The sequence below is a fragment of the Cheilinus undulatus genome, linkage group 14, assembly GCF_018320785.1.
Source record: "Cheilinus undulatus linkage group 14, ASM1832078v1, whole genome shotgun sequence".
Classification (NCBI taxonomy): domain Eukaryota; kingdom Metazoa; phylum Chordata; class Actinopteri; order Labriformes; family Labridae; genus Cheilinus; species Cheilinus undulatus.
Genome location: NC_054878.1, coordinates 38,059,197 through 38,084,248, shown reverse-complemented (window position 1 = coordinate 38,084,248; position 25,052 = coordinate 38,059,197).

Genomic DNA, 25,052 nt, shown 5'->3' with positions numbered 1-25,052 from the left:
TTCACCAACATGGCATACTCCTCTTCCTTGTCTCTTGTTGCATTTAATGTCCGTACATACCACAGTCTCTTAATTTATTGCTTTGCAAAGCCAGCAGGCAGAGCAGCTCCTCTTCCTCGTCGTCCGTGTAGGACGCCATGACAGAAAAATGTAAACAACATGCAAGGATTGTGGGAAATGTAGGATTTCATTGAAATTTCACAGGAAACTACTACGAGGCAGTGCACTCAAAGCTCTGATGACTGCGGACATTTGGCGGGGAGTCCGCTCCGCTCACAGTACGCTCGAGTATGTTCGGGCCTTAAGATTGATCCAAAGTTCGGTTGAGACATCGATTTCAGTATGGAAGCCACCACGGATTGGCTTCAAGAGATGTTTGAGTCCACCTATTATAAGCAGACGGCTGATGTCAAACAGGCTTTGTCCAATCCTTTCTACAGTGTGTGGTCTAAACGAACCATCTGCTCATGCCTACCAAGCCGAGCAGCTTCTGCCGCATTCACAGCGGATGTGTTGATTTATTTTGGCTTATTTTGTTAATGACAAACTTAGATGGGAGTCGAGTCATTTGTAAGATATGCCACACCAGAGTGAAATACTCTGACATCATGACAAATCTGCAAGCTAGACATCATAGCGATAGCATTACAGCTAACAGCTAACATGAAACAAGCCTGTTGAAGCTACCGCTGGTCTATACCTGTGCAAGGCTTACCTGAGACCAGAGTGCACCAAGACCAAGAACAGACCAAGACTTTTGGGGGTCAAGACCAAGACTGAGACAAGCCGAAACTGAGACAAGACCATATAAAAACTGGTTTTAAAAAAACCACAACAAGGTTGAACAGTTAAAGAGCATTCTCTCTTTAATTTTAGTTTTCTTTAAAATAAATTTGGCAGATATAAACACTCAAAGACTTACAAAGATACATGTAGGAATTTTCCCTATGTCCACATGTGCCACACTTCTTTTTCCCTGGCACACACTGGGGAAAGTTTCGTGACCCACTCACCAGTCCCAGCTCACCAGTTAAGAACCACCGCTCTACACCTTTTGCTTTTTTTCCACTTATGCATGGTTACAGAGGTGAGTCAACAGGAAGTCCATTCATTCCCATACTTCTCTGTGATACTCGATTTTTTAAGATTTGCCTACAAAATTTCTCCCTTCTCTAATAATTTCTGTGGAATGTGCCTTTAGAACGTAAATAGTAATAATAATAATAAAAAAACTGTCTTTGTTTCATTTTGGATTAAGGCGCAGTAGTGGACTTTTTTAACATCACTGTGGCTGCAGAAAGACGCTGCAGTGGCTTCATGAAAAATACACCAAAAAGGACGATGAAGGGTTTTTGGATCCTTAATCTGAAAAAATATCACACGACCTTGAAGACTGAGTCCAGTGCCTTTTATTTACATTTGCGGACAAAGTTTGTAGCATGTGGCAGATGTTTTCATACTGTAAAGATGAACAGGGTAAAGAAGAATCTGTGACTCTTTGACTCCTAAAAATCCACACTGGATGCATCCTGACGGAGAACTTCACCTGGCACCAGCTTGCACGTCATAGCGCTGTGCCAAGTCGTGGAGCTAACGGCAACAATGTTTTTACCTCGCATGTGCACTGAAGCAAAACATAAGTGTTTGAACTGGCGATGAAGATGTGGCAGAAATTTACCGCTGACAGTACTGATACCAGTTTACCACTCACCACTAGTCCAGGTCAGGTCAGGCTTTATACTGCCATGTCCTGTCAGACACAGCAGCATAACTAGACTGTACCCTAGAATTCTGAGCTTTGTCTGTTTTTCTCATAACAACTAGATTGAAATTTTACTATTTTGATGCCTATTTTGATACAAAGCCACAACAACAGCAAAAGAAGTTCCAGACTGGCATTATTGGGTACTTTTTTGTTTTCAGTTATTAAAAATACAGGCAAACTCCTGCACAATCTGCTATTTATCTGTGTTTTACTGGCTTTTTTTTTTTTTTTAGCACTGAAGCATTGCCAAGGTGTTTATATAATTCAGACAGTGTTTGCTTTCAATTTTTGCTAGATTTATTCACACACCTGTCATTTGTACAAAGAGTGTTGTGTTTTTTTTTTTCTTATTTGGCTCTTCATCATCAAAATGTGACCAAAACATCAAGCAAAAGCAAGAATCTTGCATTTGCATTTTTGGGCATGTAGATACAAAGAAACTGCACTAATAAGTAAATCCATATAATGCTCAGAGATCACTTGCCTGTCTGTTCTAAGAACATAAGCATGTACATCATTTCTGTGACTCTCATGATGTGGCTCAGTCTTCCTACACCGTGATCAGTGAAGCTACTGGCAGTAATGGTGAATGAGGGCCAATTGGCTACAAGCTAACATGGTAGAAATGCCTCTTTAGCAGCTTTTCTCCCTCATTTTGTAGTAAAGACGCTTTAAGATGGCATTGATATACTAAAGATCAACTAAACCTTGTGAGTTCTAGTTAATTAAGATGACAGTTATGAGGGAGCTGTAACATTGGTTTACAAATAAGTCAGTTCTGAAGGCCTTTGCACACCCGGAGCAATGTGAATAAATGGTAAGAAAATGGGAATACTTCAGAGATTACTTTTGATTGGCCTTTCTATGAGCAGCAAAAGTGATGAGATTTTCCTAATGAACTATGCACATTCTTAAAAACAATGGCGCTGGGGTCTGCGGTGTATTTTGCACTCTCCTCTGGTAAACTGAGATACATTAGAGCTGAAGATGGACTGAGGTTTCTGCCTCTTTTCTCTTGGTCTGTGTGTAACAATGCTGCTATGCACAGGTAGGAGGTCAGTGCAGTTTCATGATCAGCAATCTTCTGTGTCTTCAATAGAGTTGGCTGGAACGAGTACCGGCTTGTCATTCTTCTATAAATTAAACTCTCTGAAATAATAATAATATTAATAGCCTAACAATATTACCAAATGTACATCTGAGAGTACAAGGAATAATGTTTGTCACATGTTTGTGTCAGGACTGGGCAGAGGAAGATTAGACCTTGTTGTAAAATGTATCATGGGACTAAAGTTCCTTGAATTGCTCCAGCTGTGTGCATCAGGGGGTCAACAGTGATTCAAACTGCTAACAGATGATCAGCTGTGTTCTGTTTCTTTACTAGCTGCCACACAAAACTATTTGAGAGTGTTAGAGGCAGTTGCATGGGCAAGCTCCAGTTCAGTTAGAGTCCTTCATGGGAGCTGCTGCTCTGACTCCATGCAGCCTGTAAATCTCACACATTTTCATGTAGATGAGAAATCTCGTGTTTCAGACTTGTGAGATCTCATTATGTGCCTATTTACTTAACATAAAGAAAGAAAATAAAGATACTGGCTCAAGAAAAATAGAGATATGAAGAGGGTGAAAAACAATCATTCTGTGTTCTGGAGAGGAGGATGTTTTTGATCCTCTGTCTGCATTAAAACTCTTTTATTGGAGATAATAAGGAGTGATTTGATTGGTCAGATGTGTCCGTGTTTGAAGGAAAAATGGATCATGGTGAAATAAAAAATTATAATCCCATATTTTGAACAATAAAATTACATCTCTGACGAGAAAGCTTGCATTGACTCACTACATGCTCAAACAAAAATGATGATGTGTGAATAAATTGCATAAAAAAATTGGCCTCAAGAGCTGGCTCCTTTGTGAGCCATGGGAGTCACCTCCCATTTGAGAGGTGGGTTCCAATTTTTTGTTGTTTTCGATATATAAAGAAAGCTAATTGGTACCAAATTTAGCGCCATTTTGGAGCCGAAAGACTGGCTACTCCTGAGCTGATTCAGATTTCCGAAAAGAGCCATAATTCCAATCACTGTGAGTAAGGCTGTACCGACAAAAAGTGCCATGCTTTTTGTTTTATAGTGGATCACATCAGCTGAAGGAGCGACCTTTAATGTGTGCCAGTACAGGTTGTATCTGTTGACCAAATGCTAATTTTACACACTGAGGTGTATCCAGACAAAATACTAAGGATTGCTACCAGGTATCTGAACACCTAGTACGGATATAAATCCCTGCAGAGGCACAGCAGAAACATAGCTTCAGTGATTGCATCCTTTTAAACCCCAATGTAGTGAAAAATTTGATCCTATTTAAAAATATTTAAGAGGTTATGTGTGAAATGGAGGTGTGATTATATCAAATTTTCAGGGCTGACTGAGGCTGTAGCAGCAGGGCCCAGAAATCCCCCCTGTTTATAAATGACCTGAACTGAAGAAAACCAAAGAAATCCAGAGCAAATATCACAATCTGGAGATGGAAAAAAAAAAAGACTCAAAGACCGTCAAGCTTCTCCATAATCTCACTCCATCAACCTCTCCCCTCTCCACTCTTTTCTTTTCAAAAGCGGGGGAAAGAGTTTGACTAATAGGTTGTAATTTAGCAGCCGAGGTCCTGATCAATAATTCGGTGTCAATAATGATGTAGAGGTCTGTGCGAGGGGGGAAATGATTCCACTCATTGTCTGAGAAAAATGAAGGTGTGGACATCACCGCGAGCTGTAGGCAGATGTCCACAGGTGCTCGGTTAGTATGATGGTGGAGTTGATGAGTGGGAAGACAAATAACACACTCACGCACAAAGACACACAAAGAGCACTGAAAGAGTTTGCCTTGTGTTGCATAGGATCTAAACTTTTCAAACACACACACTGCACCCCTGATGGATGGATTTTTCAGCTCACTTTTTTCGGTGAAGTCTGAGTCGACGAGTTTTCTCATGACAGAGTCGTTATGAAGCTATTCTTCTGACACGTTTATTGACCAAACTGCCGTCAATGAGGGAAAGATCTGTTTCTTTATGAGCCAGAAAATTGCTAAAATGCTTCCCAGGAGATAAATAACCAGTTTATGAATCCTTTTTTGATGTGTCAGGAAAATACAACACCCTTTAATCTGCGTCTTTATAACAAAAGAAGAAGAGGATTTCAAGTTTGGACAGAAAAAAAGATCACCTACATACAAATGCAAAAACAGGCTTCAGCTAAAGTTAGAAGTTATCTGCTATTGGTCAACTGATTGGCTACTCATGGCTATGGCTCTTGTTTCTTGTTTACAGGCATGCATTGCACAAAAACAGAATGATAGGAATATAAAGTGCAGTGCAAGGCAGGCTGGTATGGCACAAATGTGCAGCACTGTGCTTAACTTTTAGGCTTGCTCGGGCCAGAAGTTGAGGCAGCAGTGAGGCGTAGATGTGGGGAGTAAGCCCACACAAGGGCACCACTGGGTGGGAAGGAGGATTGACACAACCTTGGTTGCCCTCTGGATGTCCTTGCATTCTACCACGGGCATGGGAAAATAATCTGTCAAAATAGACTTCACCTCCAGGGCAGAATAAGGGGTGGGTGCAGTGAGTGACCATGGTCTAAGGCAGTGGTTTTCAAACTTTTTGCACCCAAGGCACAGCTGAGATCGAGACAACATCTAAAGGCATACCGTATCTGCTTTGGCTTTTTAAAATATGTGTTTTGCCATGTTAATGAAAGGCATTTTAATTACACATAAAACCTGCAGTGGAAGGACAGCTGCAGTTTTCCTGATTTTTTTTCCATATATATTTGTGGATTAAACTCATTTTTTTCACTCATGCAACCACCACTTCACCAGATGAACTGAGCAAATCAAGCCCAAAGTTTCCAAAGAGCCACAGAGACCCAGCAGCACTTCGTTTTTGTCTTCAAGCACACCATATCTATTTCCATGGAAAACAATATCTTCACTCACAGTTATAGTAATGCTGCAATGTTATACAAATTCCCAAGGCACATCTAGACTTGCCTCAAGGCACACCAGTGTGCCCTGCCACACTATTTGAGAACTACTGGCCTAAGGTATAGCCGAGGAGGGTAGCAGGGTTGTCACAAGTGCCTGGTCATGCTGTGGATGTCCAAAGAACCCAGAAAGGCCTGAACAATGACTGTGGCCATTAACATCTGGTCCATTAACATGGTCATGTCCATTAATGTGCACTCTCCCCTATAATTAATGAATGAATAAATAAAAGATGCCGTTGAACTTGACCATGGCTATCGAGCCACACGTGCATCCCCCACACGCCCCCTCTAGCCCCTGGTTGTGATGCCCCGTGGTTATCCTTAGCGCCCTGCATGCCTAACACTTAAGGCCATGACAATGTGTATGCACATGCTGCAGCAGTGAGTGCAGGTTGGATTTTAGTTTTGAAGGTGGTGTATGGGGGTATTCCCATATTGCAGAGGCTATATTGTTCCAGGTCATTGTTCAAAGGTGGTGCTTCTGAATGGCACCTCACAGTCTCCTCTGGCAGTGGTCCTGGTGGTTGTGCATGCAGTATCTTATAAGCAGAGCAAGCATATTTTATGTTTTTACAGCTGCCAAACTTTGAAAAAAATATTTCTCAAGAAAACAGCAATGATGATATAAGAATGGTTTTGTCAGAGATTTTTAAAGCCTTCTTATATGGGGATTCTATCAGTTTGAGAGTGGTGACACCAGTAAGTAACCTTTTCTAGTTGTGCTAGATTTCACTCATCTTTGCATTTAATCTTGGGAACTTTTTGACCCAATAAACCAAAAGTAGCTCTTTACCCTCCAACCTATAACCCGGCCTTCATCCTCACCGGCCGCGCCTCCTCTGAGCCGGGCTGGGTTGTGTTCCTGAGCCGACCTGAACAGTTTGAACATTGCGCTGTGAGTGGATTGGGTTCCTGTCACAGCTGAGCGTTTGGACATTGATAAATTTCCTCCTGTGTGGGATCGATAACTCTCACCTCTCAGCCCAGGGCTCCTTCAGAGTGGGACGTCATAATTACTCTGTCAAAGTGAATGCCTGTCTGTGTAAAGACTGACGACCACACTGTGTGAGTGTGTGTGTCAGGGTGAGTGTGTGAGAATGATATAGAGTCGGTCAAAGTGTTGGCAAAGCAGAAAGTAGTGTTTTTATGTGCTATGTTAGGTTTCAGGACGTCTGGATGGAGATTTATGGATTATGTTTGTACGTCCGGCTTTAAATGCAGTGTGTATAATTGTGTGTTTCTGCGTGTGTGTCGGCTCAGGTGATGCTTTGTTGGTTGAGTGGGACTGGAGACTGGCAGTGATTGACAGCTGAGCAGCCCGCCTCCTCCTTTCTCCTCCCACGGCGCTTTTTGATGCCTGTCACATTGGCCAATCAGCGTTGTGATCTGACAGCTGTCTTGACAACAACACACACCTTGAAATACACCAAAAACACACACATACATTTACACAGACCAGCCTGATTCTTATCTAAACTTATGACCACATTCCTAGACTATTCCTAGTCCTCAATGAGAGTAAAAAAAAATGCTATAAAATAATTTAGAATTGTAAGATTCTACTCATTTTTATAAAGAAACACACTGACAAGGCTGCTCACATTGATCATTTTAACTGAATTATCATACGCTCTTTACAGCTGTTTCTTCAGATCTGTTCTGTGTCCAGATGTGATGATGATTTATTAATTCTGTTTAATGAAAAGCAGGGAATCGCCTCCATCTGCTCTCAGATTTTCCTGCTTTGCACATGCAGGGTTCAGATTTTTGTGCATGAGTGAGGCATCGAAAAATTTTAAACTTGTGCATGATTACATGAATGCATTTTTTTGTAATTACCACAATGTTCAAAATGTACCACAAAAAATGTTCAAAATGCTCAGCTCTTAGTGGCCTATACCCTTGAACTTACTGGAAAAACCTCATGCCTGAAACAAGTGTGAGGGATGTGAAAATATGAAAAATGTCACTGTTATCTAATGTAGAGAAATGTTTAAAAAAATGCGGGGATATAAAATAGACTGACAACACATTCTCATAAGAATGCTTTGCATTTAATACTTCCAGTACAGTGTGTAAACCTGCTTTTCCTCTGTTGGCTTTTATTACATCTGTAAGCATGTGTGTGTGCATGAGTGTGTCACAGCGAACATGTGGCCCTGCCGTCTGTAGAAAAGGCAGCCTGTGGAATTAAAAGTGAATGAAGCGAGGCGGCCTGCCCCTCATAACGCAGCCACAAAAATAATAATAATAATAATAATAATCATGGCAATAATAACCTCAGTGCTCATTTAGACATCAATACTAATCACTCTCATTTGGGGGACAATAATAATAATCAGGCTCATTTAGAGTGCCGCTTCTCCACAGAGGCTTTCACTGCCTTTGGGGTCTGTTGGTGCTTAACCTAATGATAATAGTCATGATTCATGGCTCAACTCTCCCTCCCTGCATGCCGCTCCCACTCCACAGGAACACAAGGAGAGTATGAGAGAGAAAGAGACACTGAGAATCTTTTGTTATATATACAAGTGTACACTTCTTTTGTAATTTGTAAAGAAAATGAAGTGCAAACATTGCAGCAAAGTTCAACAGGTTGTCCGGGATGGATGTTTTCTTTGCTCATTTTGTCCGTTTTCTTGTCTTCTCTCTTGTCTGTTGCTCTGCAGGTGATGTTAATCGCCCAGCAATCTTTAATCATACATTTTTTAAAATCTTGGCTCAGGAACATAGACACTGCTTGAAACACATCCCATTTCTGTGCTTAACATATTTAAGTACACCTTTACCTTGATTGTATTTCTCTAACTGTGCTTTTACATGAGCTGGAGCAAAGATGCGAGCTGAAGGCTTACCTCAGATCAGATCAATCTAACATTCACATGCGCCAGAGTCCTCTTCATTTCCTTTCATACAAACTTTTACAATCTGTGCATCCATACACCCCAGCGCTCCAGACTCTCACATCATCAGGCATCAGACCACCCTAGCCTAAGATGGCAGTCCAGCCACTGGTGTGTCCTCCCCCTCCAGCAGCCAAGGTAAAGATCCGGTCATTGCCAGCTGTTCCACCTGCCTCTCTCTCTCTGACCATCTCAAGACACAGGCACCTGAAAGCCAGACGAAGCCAAACTCATGGCATCACCACTCCAACCATATCCGAGCAGACAGCTGCACTTGAAGCCCGCTCTCACAAAGCCAAAGGCACCTAACCTGACACACCAGATGGATTTGTTTCACACACCCATCTGGGAAAGCTTCAATAGGAAACGCTTGAGAAAAGGCAGAGGCTTTGAAAAATCCTCGGAGTATGATTGGGTGAACGTTCTGTCTGTCACATCTCCACGGGCCAATCAGAGCAACAGAGCATGCGACGTAGCCACTAGCAAGCTGCGCGTACGCAGCTACTGAGGAATAACGTGAAACATGGCGACTATAGACATGTAAGTACTCGACATTCATTGTTTTTGAAAAGAAAACAACTCACTGCTGTTCTTTGTTCTTTTAACAAAGAAGTCTCAAAGGTTCTAAAACTAGTGCTTTAGCAGCATCCACGCTAAGCTCTTCCTTCATAACTGCACCAGCTCTTGCTGCTGCGTGTGTACGACTCTGCTGTGCCTGAAAGTACTGCCCCTCGTCACTGATTGGTCCTGTCACTTTCTGACCGGACCCAAACGGTTCAGATGGGAGCTTAACAAGATGGATTCGCCAGTGAAAAACAAGGAAACGGGTGTATCCATCTGCTTTGCAAGGTTAAAAGGCACCAAAATTTTTCATAAAAATTCACTTTTCTGACTCTCTAAATTCATAGCAAACTCTTATCTCTCAGTCTGTACTTCCAGATCATCAGCAAAGCCTACAGCATCAGAGTTGATATTATTACACATCTGACAGCAAAAAAACCCCTCATGAAACCCTCAAGTAGCCCTCATCAGCTCTCGCAGAGGGCCAGGTTGTATCAAACCTAGTACAGTACAATGATGTTTACCATGTAGCCAGTAAACATGTAGCTAAACTAAAGCTAGGCAGTCTAGCTGCAGACTGTTGATTTCTGAAGGCCACTTTAACAGATCCTTCATCTGAGATGCTATATATGTCAGAACGCTTAAACTTTCAAAACAAAATTGAATTACACTTATATTTAGTGTTAGGATGAAGGTTAAGGTAACAGCTTTTATACCAAAAGTTTAAAACATGACCTGCAAAGCCTAAAATGTTTAATAAAGCTGAGTAAACAGTCTGCTAACAGGAAAAAAGTGTGTCCTCCATGACCCATTCTAACTCAGCCAGTGTAGCTATGTAGCTCCACTAGCTGCATAAACCTTGGCTACATTTGCTAAAGCTCACGTTGCTAAAACCAACTTAGCTATAGCTAACTAAGCTAAAACTAAACTCACAAAGCAGCTATGTAAGCTACGTAGGTACATTAGCTACATAGCTACATTAGCTTTGGCTATGTTTGCCAAAGTGCATGTTGTTAAAGCTAACTTAGCTATGGATAAAGGAGCTACATTTGCTAACATAGTGAAAGCTCAGCTCACAAAGCAGCTATGTAAGCTATGTAGATACATTAGTACCAAAGATACTTAGCTTTGGCTACATTTGCCAAAGTACACGTTGCTGAAGCTAACTTAGCTATAGATAAAGGGGCTACATAGCTAACATAGCTAAAGCTAAGCTCACAAAGCAGCTCTGCTAGCTCTGTAAGTACATTAGCCCCAAAGATAAATTAGCTTTAGCTACATTTTCCAAAGTATATGTTGCTGAAGCTAACTTAGCTATAGGTAAAGGAGCCACACAGCTAATATAGCTTAAGCTAAGCTCACAAAGCAGCAATGTGAGCTATGTAGAAATGTTATCTATGTAGCAATGTATGCTTTAGCTATATTTATTAAAGCTCACTTGATAAAACTAACTTTGCTATAGATCATGGAGCTAAATAGCTTCGTAGCAGAAGCCAAGCTCACAAAACAGCTGTGTAAGCCTTGTAGGTATGTTATCTTCATAGCAACATGAGCTTTAGCTATGTTTGTTAAAGCTCATGTTGCTAAAGCTAACATACCCACATTGGCTTACTACATACAGTAGTTACCATAACTATGTAAGCTTTAACTTAAGCTAATAAAGCTGACGTGGCCTGAAACAAGAAAAATTCAACATGTAACCTTTATTATCTCACAACCTCTACATTTTTTCAAAAGACAGTCATTTTTTTGTTAATCTGAACATTATGCACATGTGTTCCAGTGTTCATGCATGTAGCTAAAAACAGTGATGTAAAATTTGAGGTTGGTGCTCAGACCCTAATCAAACCTGCATTGTGATAATGAATATTAATTCTAGGGAAAGTGACAAGTTGCACATGGTGTTAACAGGGGTGTTTGACCATGGTGTTGCAAAAGCCCATTGCGATGAAAAGGAATGTGCAAATATATAATATAGACCAGTATTCAAAGGAATCCCTCAGTTAACAGGTAACAAAGCTACATTTATAGAAACAGATGACATATGCCTTTTTTAATGTCGATGCGGTTAAATATGTGTGTCAGCTGCAGAGGTGTGTATTCGCTCAGTGTCAGAGCTGCAGGTTATTGCTACAGGAGCTGAGGTGTTGCAGTAACCCTCTCTGCGCTCTTTACAGCTCTATATGGTCATCTGACAGACATGAAAACGCTCTCTGCTCTTTCTGATGTATTGCGTGCCGGCACATGGGACAGTCAGACTCAAATGTAATTCCTTGCGAGTGGTGCTCATCTCATCTGGGCTCCAGCTTTGAACTCTCGGCTCAGCGGCTTTTTTACAACGAGACAGAAAATGGGGACAGAGGGAGAGAATTGTCCGGCACTGATTCGCTGTAAAAAACTCGGACAGAAGATCATTTCAGCGCCGCTCGGGAAGATCAAAAGCTGTGCTGGCAGAGAGCGGGCGCGAGGGGAGATGGTATCACCGGGCTCTCATTTCATTCACAGACGAGTGTGAAATGACTTCATCTGTTGTGTGGACTCACACTAGACACCATTATACACTACTGTACCCTGACCCTCCCTTCCTCTCTCACTTTCTGCTGCACGCCGCTGGCTATAGGCCAAAACCCGCTGCAGCTGGGTGCTAATAATACATCTGTAAGGTGCTGCTTTGTGTTTCTATTAGCCACACTATTAGCCTTTTCTTACACTGATATTAAGAGTATAAAGAGCCTGGTTTTTGAAACTAAACAGTGGTAATTTGTGTCCTTGACTAAAGAAATCCCCTGTTGGCTATTCGACTCATGCCTGTTTAAGCCAGAAATTGATAAATAGAGCAGTGAGTGAAAACACACAGCCATGATTGGTTGGAAACTTCTTTTATAACTAAACTAACTTCTTTAATGCTCCGGAAGTAAGGTCGTCTTGTTGCTCCTGCAGTTTATGTTTTGCTGATATGCCTTTTGGCTGAAGCCATGCTAGCACAGGTGACAGCTTTCAAAAACAGGGTAAGGTGTACGCCACGTTCCAGATTATTATGCAAATGATTTTTTTCTCTGATTTTCCTAGTCGATGCCAATGACAGTCAGTATAATTTTCAAGTCATCAACCATTAGAGCAGAATTCAAAGTTTATTGATTAAACCTTTTCAAAAATACAAAAACTGAAAATGCACTGTTCCAAATTACGCACAACAAAGTTTCAAAACATTTTAAAGGTTGTAAAGAACTGAAAATGGTCATTTGTTGAATTTGCAGCATTATGAGGTCATATTTGCTGAAATCAAGCTATTTGAATCAAAAACATCTTAACAGGCCAAGTTCCATGTTAACATAGGAGCCTTTCTTTGATATCACCTTCACAATTCTTGCATCCATTGAACTTGTGAGTTTTTGGAGAGTTTCTGCTTGAATTTCTTTGCTAGATGTCAGAATATCCTCCCAGAGCTGCTGTTTTGATGTGAACTGCCTCCCACCCTCACAGATCTTTAGCTTGAGGATGCTCCAAAGGTTCTCAATAGGGTTGAGGTCAGGGGAGGATGGGGGCCACGTCATGAGTTTCTCTCCTTTTATGCCCATAGCAGCCAATGACACAGAGGTATTCATTGCAGCATGAGATGGTGCATTGTCATGCATGAAGATAATTTTGCTACAGAAGGCACAGTTCTTCTTTTTGTACCATGGAAGAAAGTGGTCAGTCAGAAACTCTATATACTTTGCCGAGGTCCTTTTCACACTTTCAGGGATCCTAAAAGGGCCTACCAGCTCGATCAAAACGTGACTCCGCCACCTCCTTGCTTACGTCCCAGCCTTGTTGGGAAATGGTGGCCATCTACCAACCATCCACTACTCCATCCATCTGGACTATCCAAGGTTGCATGGCACTCACCAGTAAACAAGACAGTTTGAAAATGAGTTTTCATGTATTTCTGGGCCCACTGCAACTGTTTTTGCTTGTGAGCACTGGTTAGGGGTGACCGAATAGTAGGTTTATACACGACTGCAAGCCTCTGGAGGATCCTACACCTTGAGGTTTGTGGGACTCCAGAGGAACCAGCAGCTTCAAATACCTGTTTGCTGCTTTGTAATGGCATTTTTGCAGCTGCTCTCTTAATCTGATGAATTTGTCTGGCAGAAACCTTCCTCATGCCTTTATCTGCACAAACCCATCTGTGATCTGAATCAGCCACAAATTTCTTCACAGTACAATGATCTGGCTAAAGTTTTCATAAAGTATCAAATGTTTTCATACCTTGTCCACTATACCATCCCTAGCTCACACGGACAGCAGCGCGTAGCATCCCCTGCTGGACCAGGTGTTTGATACCAGAGTTGAAAGGATGCTCAGGGCTCACCACCTCGGGAGTGAAAAGACAAGAGCAGTGGTATTTCACCAGCAGCTGAAGCCTCCCACACACCTTGACCAAAGGATGGTGCGAGTTTTTTCTTTTTTCATGCTCTTAAACAGAGCTACTACTACAGCAGCCGAGACGGACAAAACTCAAGCATCAGGCTACTGCTGGTGTGGGTTTGTTCATAGAAAATAATACAAGCAATCATTTGGACGACGCTGACGTGTTTTGGGCTTAAGAGTTGCCACATTATGTGAATGAGAGTTGGTTAATAGACTTAAAAAAGCCAAAATGGTGCCACATGAAGAGGTGTTAGAGAGCCAAACAACTAGGAGGAGAACCAAATAATCCAGGAGTTTAACTCCCATCACTATGAGCAAAGCTTGATGGACATTAGTGGTGGACATGCAGGCAAGATCAGGATTTTCTGTCTGAAAGTGTGCTAACCTAAACTGGTGGAAACACTCATTACTGACCAAAAACATGGTCAACTTGGGCTCTTTTCTTTGACTAATGAGTGGTCAGTGATCTGGTGGCTGTCCTAGTTTGATAACATCAGTTGACCTAAGGCTTGGTGTTAATTGCCTGTTTATAGGAACTGGAGATTTCACCCTTAAAGAACACTAAAGGCTAATATAGGAGCACTAACAAGAGGAGAACAGACCTTGAGTCAGGGCCTGTAGTAGCTTCTTTCAGGCCTGGTGGTTTGGATCGTTACTACCCTGCCTCCTGCACTTAAAGCAGGAAGAAAGCAGCAATTTGCTCCAACTTCTAAGCCTTAAACACTTGAATAATTTAGTGCAGAATATTATGAATCCTCTTGATTATTTCAGGGAAGACAACAAACGGGTTTTAACACCACAGATCTCTCTTTCTCCCCCTCTTAGCGTTGCTGCTTATGGAGATCGCAGCACACTTTGCAGGCAGAAAGAGAAAGAGAGAGAGGAGCATAATGAGATAATAAGAGTCGACTTAACACAAGGATTTTCCTCCACTTTCTTCCTCTCCCCTTCATCCCTGGTCTTCATTTCCTCCATCATTAAAAGAGGAGTCCAGCGCCGAGCCAGGCAGCGTTAGCCATGAGAGCTTTCTTCTCCTATCTCCGTCTGTCTCTTCCTCCTCCTCACCATCCCTCCTCCTGTCTTCCTCCTCCTCGCTCCCTTGAACAGCCTGTTTAGCTGTTTAAGCTGATGACACAGAGAATATTGCATGTTGAAAGGCACACTCACACACACTCTGTGATTTACACGCTCTCACACACTCTAGCCCAGAGCGAAAGGCCCCAGGCAGTCTCTCTCCCGCTAGCCAGGGGCGATCGTTCTGCCTCTATGATACTTTAACTGTGAGATGTCAGGAAACATTAGGGCCTTTAAAAACACAGTTAGGATGCAGCACAGACTCACTCTGACAGCACACACAGACACACACTCACAGCCGGTATCCTATCCAGTTTTCTCAGAGGATTTATGCAATCCTCCTGCATGGAAAAAGTTTGTTTAATAGTAATTTTTGGAGTAAATGTTTTACACTCATTTATCATTTCTTCCTGATCAAATTTATAACAGTAGCAACAGAAATGCTAGTATTTCGTATATACTAACTGACCTTTAATATGAAAATGTAAAAATTGTAATTTATAAAACTCCAATCCCAAAAAAGTTGGGGCGCTGTGTAAAATGTAAATATAAACTGCAATGGTCTGCAAGTCTCATAAACCCATATTTTATTCACAATTGAAAAAAAAAACAAACATATCAGATGTTGAAACTGAGACATTTTACCTTTTCATGAAAAAATATAAGCTTATTTTGAATTTGATGGCAGCGACAGATCTCAAAAAAGTTGGGACAGGGCAATAAAAGACTGGAAAAGTAAGTGATTCTAATGAAAAGGCTGTTTTGCACTATTTAGGTTAATTGCAACAGGTCAGTGTCATGACTGAGTATAAAAGGAGAATTTTAAAGAGGCAGAGTCTCAGAACTAAATATGGGCAGAGGGTCACCAATCCAGGAAAATCTGCATCTAAACATTGTGGAACTAGTTCATGAAAATGTTCCAACAAAAAATTGTAAAGACTTTAAATATCCCATCATCTACAGTCAGCCCTGTGGCTAATGGGCTCTCCCCAGTGGTGACTTACTGGTGATATCAATGGATGTTGGATGCAGCATTGGCACTAGCGTCCTAGCTAGCAGTTCCCTCGTTATGGACCTGAAAACTATTACTGGCTTCTGATGATGGAATTATTGATTTTCATTACTTTTTAACCCCTTTTCACCATTTTCCTACACATTTTTGTTACTTCTTTGTTGCCACTTTACCCACATTTTTGCTGTTTGTTGCCCTTTTATGCCACTTTTACGCCCACGTCTGCCACTATTTAGCCACTTTTTATCCATTTTTGCCATTTCCGGCCATACCACATCATTTCTATGGGTTAATTTAAGTATTTTTTTTCTAGGCCTCTGTCTTTTTTTTTTTCATTTTTATATTTATTTTTTAAAGATTTAATTTGGGGCTTTTAGTGCCTTTGTTCGATAGGGGAGGACAGTGGATAGAGTTGGAAATGGGAGAGAGTGAGGAGAGCCTGCTAGGCTATCTGCGCGCACAAGTCCCTCATCTTTCTTGTCTTGTTTTTCCTGTTTTATTTTATATACTTACCTTGTGTATCACTCCTTCCTGCCCATCCCTACTTGTTCCAGTGTCTATGATTACCTCATTTTTTTCGACTGTGTGTAATTGTCTCCCTTCCCCCAGCGTATTTAGGGCCAATCCCATTTCTACCCTTTCTCTTCCCCTTGTCCCTCGATACAGAGTGGTAAGGGATAGAGGTGGAAACCTTCCCTTAATAAATGGGATGCCACATGACTGCTATATATAAAAGTTTGACTGTTTCGTTCATACTATGGATCTGTTTATACAGTGTATAGCCCTGGTTCACATGTGTACACCGAAAATACCATAAACTCCCATCACTAGTAGCTAGAGATTAAATATATATGAAAAACACATTATAACAGTTTTATTCAACTTTAATGTCATAAATCAGTTCTTGTGTTTATTTTCAGCCTCATCACTGCTTAAATTCACTTAGTTATTCAATATTTGTTATTATTTACACATTAGTTTGTGTTTTCAACACACTGGACAATTCTCCAGGCTAGAAAAGGCCCACAGCCTTAAAGCCATGCACTAAACCATTGTGTGACTCACATCTCATTGGAGAAGAACTTTATGAGGAGTTGTTTCCCAGCATTCTGCCTCCATTCTCCTTCTTTTCTTTCTTTTGTTTTTTTTTGGGCAACTGATTTATAGTGTTTAGGTGCCATCTCTCCTCCAATTTACAGTCACCTGTCTCCTCTCCTTCAGGCTCTGCTCTGTGGAGCAGCTCTGGGGGTGGATTATGCCTTTTGAACTTTTAAAAAAATAATTTATTTTACACTATTCAATACAAATTTCAGTCTGTTGAACAATTAATTTAGTTGCTTTTGATCCAATGATGACAATAATGACTAAGAAATAAAACAAAATAAAAATACACTTTTCATTCCAGGTAATACCCCTGTGCTACATCCATGCCTGTAGGAATTATAAGATAGAACTGGTGCTACCACCAACAGTATTCTGAAGTGTGCCTCTAAAAACGTCAAAATCTAGAGGCAACCTCATCATGTGTTGTAAAATTAATGTTTTGTTTTAAAATATTTTTAATGTGCAAGTAAATACTCATTATTATCATGATATGTGTTTATTTCAACTTATTACCATTTAAATACACAGACACTTTATGTACGTTGTTTTCTTTTCTTTTCTTTTTTTTTTACCATTAACGTGAAAGGAACTATAAATGAGAAATTTGTTGATCTTGATTTTTTTTTTTTCCATTTAAAAAAAAAAAAAAGCATGTTAATGGCAAAAGCATTAGTCCTGCAATTTCCACAAATAATATCTAGGGCTTAAATGTTTGAATTCCCAAGTATTTTAATGGCTGCCTAATAAATGGGCTTTCAAACATTTCCAAAAATGTACTGTCGGTCAGTGAAGTTCACCACACCATCCAAAGAAGAAGTCATATGTGAACAAGATCTAGAAACATTGCTGCCTTCTCTGGGCTGAGGCTCATTATGATGGACTGAGCCTAAATGGAAAACTGTTCTGTGGTCAGAGGAATCAAAATGAGAAATTCTATTTTGGAAACCATAGACGCCGTGTCCTGCAGACTAAAGACGTTAATATCATCATCTTTAATAAGACATTAATATCAGGAGTGATGTGACATTCATACCACATTGCCACAAACTCTAGAAACTCAAGGAACCCATCCCCCTGTCTTCTCTTATTTCCTGTTTTTCCTCTCTGCTGAAAACTCTCAAATGAAAACAGAGAGGTTTAAAATGCTTTGATCATAAAGAAACACAAGGTACCGCTGATGGAAACTTTTTATTGCGACTCTTTTAATGAATGAATGCTAAGTGTTGTTGTTGGATGATCAGTTAAGACGTTTTTGTTATACGTGGCATTACCATCGACTCCAGCCTGTCCGTCTCTCAGACTTTGAGCCTCTGAGAACTGCAAAGAGTGTCCTGAATGTTTCAGAGTTTTAATAATAAAACATCTGACATCAGGATTTAGAGGGCTCTGTGCTGGAATACTTCATGGATCCTTGCAATAACTCCTGTATTTTCCTCCAGAATCAGGCAGAGATCTCTGTGAGAGCACAGACACAGTCACAGAGACTCCGCTCAACTCCTCTCACGTATATTAGCATTTAATCAAAGGCACATTTTTCTGATTTAGTCTGAAACGCTTCCAAATCTGGGGAAATACAGGGATGACCCATGTTTTGATTTGCTCTTTATTAGTTTGTTTTCTTTTCATTCATTCTCTGTTCTCCACTTAAGGTTTCAATCTGTCTACTTTGAGCCCTGCGTGCCAAGCGTCTGAGAGGACGGCCTGTGTTTACTCTGTGAATTTGGGACCAATGGACCCAGTTGGACTTTCAACGCTATCTGAATTTTTCCTGTCTCAAACTTTAACGACATTCTAACCGCAACTTCATGCTGTTTTCTCACTTTTTAAAAGTAGGAATAATATAAAGGTTTATGAATTTGTGTCCAGTTTTTAAACTGGATTTGTGTCTGAGACTTTTCTAACAAAGCGGATTCAAGCATTACCAAGTTTTAATGTGGGGGGGTTTACAGTGCCCCCTTCCTGAGTTCTTTCTCTCCTTTTTTGCATGTTTGTCACATTAAATGTTTCAGATCATCAAACAAACTTTAATTTGATACTTTAATATTTTGTAGTACAGTATAGACTTTTCAAAATATGAACTTCTTTTCTGAAAACAATGACCTTAGAGGGTAATTTTAACAACTAAACTAAACCACTGGAAGGAAATGTTTGACTTAAGAGCTGGGCCATGATGTTCACAAACATCAGGATGCCAGGAAATAAAATAGAAGGAACTACAACAACTTTGAGGGGTAAAAATTCAATTAAAAACTGCAAAAACTGGCAAAAATGGGTTAAACCTGGCAAAAATTGGTGAAACAAGTTGCAAAAACAGGTTGAAAGACAAAAAAAATCATTACAAAAATGCAAAAATGGGTGGAAAAATGGTAAAAAAGTGGTGAAAAAGCTGTTTTAAAGAGGTAAAAATGGGCAAAGAAGGGCAAAAATTGGTTACCAAGGCAACAATAGGCAACAGCAAAAGGGGGCTAAAAGTGGCAGAAAGTAGTAGTTGTGGCCTCATAAAGAAGTAAAACCCATGCCAAAAACTGGTTACAAAATAAAAAAAGGAGGAATTTAGGTTAAAATGGGGAAAAAAGGTTGGAAAAAAATGGCAAGATTGGCTAGAGGTGGCTAGAAGTGGCAAAAAATAGTTTAACAGCACCAAAAATGGGGCAAAAATTGACAAAAAAGATAGAAAAATAAGTTAAAAATGGTAAAAAAAAAAAGCTGCCCAGCTAGAGTAGTTAAGAGGGGTTACAAAGTGGTAAAATGTGTTACAAGAATGCGAAAATGGGTGGAAAATGGTGAAAAGCATTTAAAAAGTAGCAAAACAATTATTTAAAAGTGGCAAAAGCTGGATTAAAAAATCTGAAAAAATTGGATAAAAGTGACAAAAAGTTGCAACAATGACCAGATAAGATAGTTAGAAGGGGTTAAAAGTGGCAAACATAATAAGAAGTGGAAAAAAATGGCTAAAAGTGGAAAAAACAGGCAAATATAGACAGAGCAAAGACAGAGAGCGATTAATAAGTGGAAAAAAATGTTTAAAAGGGGTAAAAATGGGCAGTGGGAAAAATGGAAAAAAGTAAAATATGGGATAAAAGTGGCAAAAAAGTTGCAAAATTGGCTGGATAAAGTAGTAAAAATATGTTCAGAAATTCAAACAATAGATGGATAATGGTGAAAAGCAGTTAAAAAGTGGCATAAACAATCAATGAAAAAAATATATTAATGAGGCAAAATAATAATGAAAAAAAGATTTTAACAAAAAGGGTAAAAGTGGCAAAAAGGTTGCAAAAAAATGACCAGATAAGATAGTAAGAAGGTGTTAAAAGTGGCGAAATGAGTTAAGAGCAGAAAATATTGGCTATAAGTGTGAAAAAGGGCCAAAATGAGCAGAAACAGAGGTGAAAAGTGGTTAAGAAGTGGCATGAATAGACATCAGAGCCCAATAATAGCTTCTGCTTCCAAATGACTGATCCAACACACATGCATTGACCAATGAATCCAAACTGGGGAGGACCCATTCTCTGGGTTTCTCACCAGTTCTGTGGACAGGCCTGCTCCTAGTCAAAGTCCAGACTAAAATCTGATGGAGATGCTGTGGCATGACCTTCAACAGACCATTCATGCTGGAAAACCCTCCAATGTAGCTGAATTAAAACATTCTGCAAAGAAGATGGGGACAAAATTCCTCCACAGCGATGGGAAAGACTCGTTGCCTGTTGTTGCCACATGCTTGTTTGCAGCTGTTGCCACCAAGGATGGCACAACCAATTTAAGGGTTAGGGGGTGATGACTTTTTCTCACAGGGCCAGGTAGGTTTGGATGATTATTTTCCCTGATAAATGAAATCTTCATTTAAGAACTGCATTTTGTACTCAGGTTATCTTCAAAATGGGTCTGATGATCTGTAACATTTAAGACAAATATGCAGACAAACACGAAATCAGGAATCCCTGTCATTGGACTATTTCACATCCCTGTAGTTGTGTTTCCTCTCTGCAGTCTGTCTGTCTTTAGCTAAAACTAGAGCAGCGGTAGAATAATCAACATTTACACAATGATGAGACTGAATTTATAAAGTAGAACGTATCAGCAGCTGGCAGCAGAGCTAAAAGTTTCCTTCAACATTTCTTATTTTAACTTTGTTGAAGCCCAGGTATTAACACACACACACGTACGTTGAGTTTATGTGTATGTGTTTAGCCGCGGGCCCACATACTGTTAATTGGATAATGAGGTACAATGACAAATCCCTGTTGCTGCGACAATAAGGTGCTGCTGTCCAGGTTTAATATCACAGACCCCGCTCTAATGCTGTTTGGACACACACACGGCTCAGGTGTCTGTAGCTTCACTTTGGAATCTAATCTGGCTCTTCCTCCCAGCAGCCAATCACAAGCCTCCATTGCTGCCCCAACAACCAATCAATTATCTTTAATGCTGGATGAGCTCTCCTCTTCTTACCATGCTTCATCCCCTCACTCTCTAATTCTTTTCGTTTGTTGGCCAGCCTGTGTCTCGTTCCATTTCTGCTCTTTTTCCTCTCATTCTCCCTCTACTTTTCTTCTCTTTCTCTCATTTTCTTTTCTTTTAATCCTCTCATTTTCTCTCTCTTCTTTTTATTTTTTCCTCTCATATTCTCTCCATGTGCTCTCCTCTTTCCTCTTTTTTCCTGCCCATCTTATCATCGTTTCACTCACATTCCCTGGCTGAATGCTGCTTACTCTCTCAGTGATAAAAACAAAGTTTCAATTAGAGTAACTTTAACATTCATTCACAAAGTGAGCACACCTTAGAGCCAAAAGAGAGCATCAAAAATATTTATTTAAATATTTAATACATGGGCATTCTGTAAAATGTGAATGAAAACAGAACAGTCATCTGAAAATTCTTCTCACCCTATACTCTATTGAATACACCACAAAGATCAGATATTTAATGTTCAAACTGATAAACTTTATTATTTTTAGAAAAAACATGCAGTCCCTCATGTTTGCTGTGGTTGTCTTCCTGCCCTTTTGTTTTCCCTCCACCTCCTGGCTTCAGCTGAGTCTCATTTTTTCTGCCTCTTTATGCCACTTTTTGCCTAGTTTTTTTTTTTAAGATTTATTTTTGGGCTTTTATTAGAGATAGGAGGACAGTGGATAGATCTGGAGACAGAGAGGAGACATGCAGGAGATGGTGCCACAGGCTGGATTTGAACCCGGGCTGCCTGCATACATGGTGCATGCCCTGACCACTCGACTACTGGCGCGCCCTGCTTTTTGCCTAGTTTTACATTTTTTAATCCCACTTTTTGCCCACTTTTAAATAGTTTTATGCCACTTTTTGCCCATTTTTACATCGTTTATTGCCACTTTCTGCCCATTTTGCATTGTTTTATGCCCCTTTTTGCATTGGCTTATGTCACTTTTTACCCATTGTTGCTTTGTTTTAACCCACTTGTTGCATTGTTTTATGCCTTTATGACACTTTTTGCCAAATTTGTCATTGTTTTATGGCACTTTCTGCCTGTTTTGCATAGTTTTATGCCCCTTTTGCCCATTTTTTTCATTGTTTCATGCCACTTTTTGCCCATTTCTTCATTGTTTTTTTCTCACTTTTTGCCCATTTTTGCATTGTTTATTGCCACTTTCTGCCCATTTTGCATTGGTGTATGTCCCCTTTGCCCATTGTTGCATTGTTTTAGCCCACTTTTTGCCAATTTTTGCATTGTTTTATGCCACTTCTTACCCATTTTTCCCTACTTCTTTTTACCACATTACACCATTTCTGCCACTATTTTGCAGTTTTTCACCATTTTTTTCCCCACTTTTAACCTGTTTATGACTTTTGTTTGTTATATCAACCCATATTTGCCAGTTGCACTCTTTTGCACTTTTTTTGTCTCATTTCACAATTATCCAATTATTCATTATATTTCTCAAAAAGATGTCTCAGTTTCTTCTATTTGATTTTCTGGCGTCCTGACATTTGTGCACATCATGATCTAGCTATAAAGTCTGACATGACTTTGCTAATAGTTCAGTGTGTCCATCCACACTGTTAACATTACTAATTTAAAGGTCATTCTGTTTTGATAAAAGAGGTTCATGTTTTAAAAAAGTTGTATTGCACTATAAAAAAATAAATTCAAGTTTGTTGCTCTGATCAGAGTGATTATTATTTATGTTAAAAATAGAATAGGGTTACCACAGCGTAACTTTACAATGACCATGATTTGGCTGACCTCTATGGGCCCCACATTTTGCGGGGCACCAGAAAGCTCTCTCCTTTATCCCCCTTATGAGCGGCCTTGATATGGATATTTGATTAGAATAAATACAGTACATATTTATGCAGTTACAATCATCTGTTTCAGCTGATGATCAGCTGGCACTGTCATCAGAAACTGACGTCACTTAATGAGACACTGCAGAAGGAGAGACGCCTACCGAGCTCCAAAAACAGATTTCCTCGGTCTTCAGTCCTCTGCTTCGATTCCTCCAGTCTCTCCATGAGTCTCTGGTGGACTAAGACTCAAGGAAACGACTCAAGCCAGAGAGTGAGGACTCAGGAGTAAGACACTGCCATTCTCATTAGGTTAACTGGTGACCTTTAATTGTGTAATTAAAAATGCAGGTGTGGCTACATGTTTGTATGTCTACGTCAGCCCTGTCATTGGCGACCAGTCCAGAGTGGACCCTGCCTCTCATGTAATGACAGCTGGGATCTCCCCGTGACCCTGATCAGGATCAGTGGTGTGGATGGGTGGATGTCAAGCCCTCTGGGCTGTGGAGGAAACAGCAACATTCAAAAGCCAGCATCTCTGATAGTCAAGGGGTGTATTAGTAGCCATATCATGGGTAACTTGCACATCTGTGAAGGCACCATTAATACTGAGACGTACATACAGATTTTGATGACCTTCAGTCGTATTTTTAACCAAACAAGAGCGAGATAACACTGTCTAAATTGCACAAATGTGGCGGCAAAATTTGGAATGTGGGTATGACTGGCAAGACAAAACAGTGAGGGCTGCTCTTCCAAATGCTGCAAATAAGTGTACACTGTTTATTACTATTGCTTTATTAGACAGTGTTACAAAGTTTGCCCGTCATTCTGAAAAACACAACATTGAAAAGTGGCCCAGCATTGAGTGTGTTAGTGTTTAGATTTTGCTGCTGTGGCATCAAACAACTTATCTTATCTCAGCTTTAGTAAATTAACTGGCAAGCCAAGCAACAATTGTGTCATTTTTACAAATCTCTCTGCATTTAAATGTATCTTTGAACCATAATTTCCCCATTTATGGACAATAATTTTACCATGGTTAAATTAAATTTACTTGCATTATTTTGCAGTGCTTGACATTTTTACATTTTTAAGGGAGGAGCAGCCCCCCCCCAGTGTTGTATTTTACTCTATTTGATATAAATTTCAGCCTATTGACTGATTCATTTAGTCACTTTTAATTCAATAATGACTCTGATTACTAAGAAACAATAAAGAAAAACACTTTTCATTGGAAGTCTTCTCAAGGGCCCCTCCCTACTGTGGGCCCAGGTAATCAGTACCCCCCCTCCTGTGCTACACCCATGCTGAGCTCCCAAATAATGTATTTGGAAGTGTGTCCTGCCCTTATACCCTCTGCTCTCAACCCTGGTCTAGTCTCCATACACCCCCCCCCCCCCTTTATTCTGATACTTTGTGATCTTATCTGGTTTACTTTCCTTTGCTTATTGCTTCTTCTTAATTTTTTCTCTCCTCTACTCATCTTCTCATTTCCTTTTCTTATTTCTATCATCTCCTCTACTTGTTTCTCTTCTCATGTCCTTCCCTCGCTTCACCTCTTCTTCTTCTCCTCGTCTTCTTACTCTCTTCTCGCCTGTCCTCCTCTCTCTTGCCGAGCCATAACTGAAGAGATGATGGGCTATAACTCACGGGGATCCGGGCGGCCCCAGACGCGCTCACATTAATTGGATGTCCATATTAAATGGAAAATGAGAGCGGTGCTGAGGGAAAAAGTGAATGACTGACTCTCTTGGCTGCTATTGACCTATGAGGAAGAGATGCTGCCCTTTTCCTCGGCGCTCTCCCTCGCCCAGTTTTCTCTGCTCCCGTCAGCGTGATGGATCTCAAAGCATTCATTTTCTGACCCCTCACCTGGAAGCAGATTAAGCGCTCTGATTCAATAGGGCCGTTAATGGGGGCGCC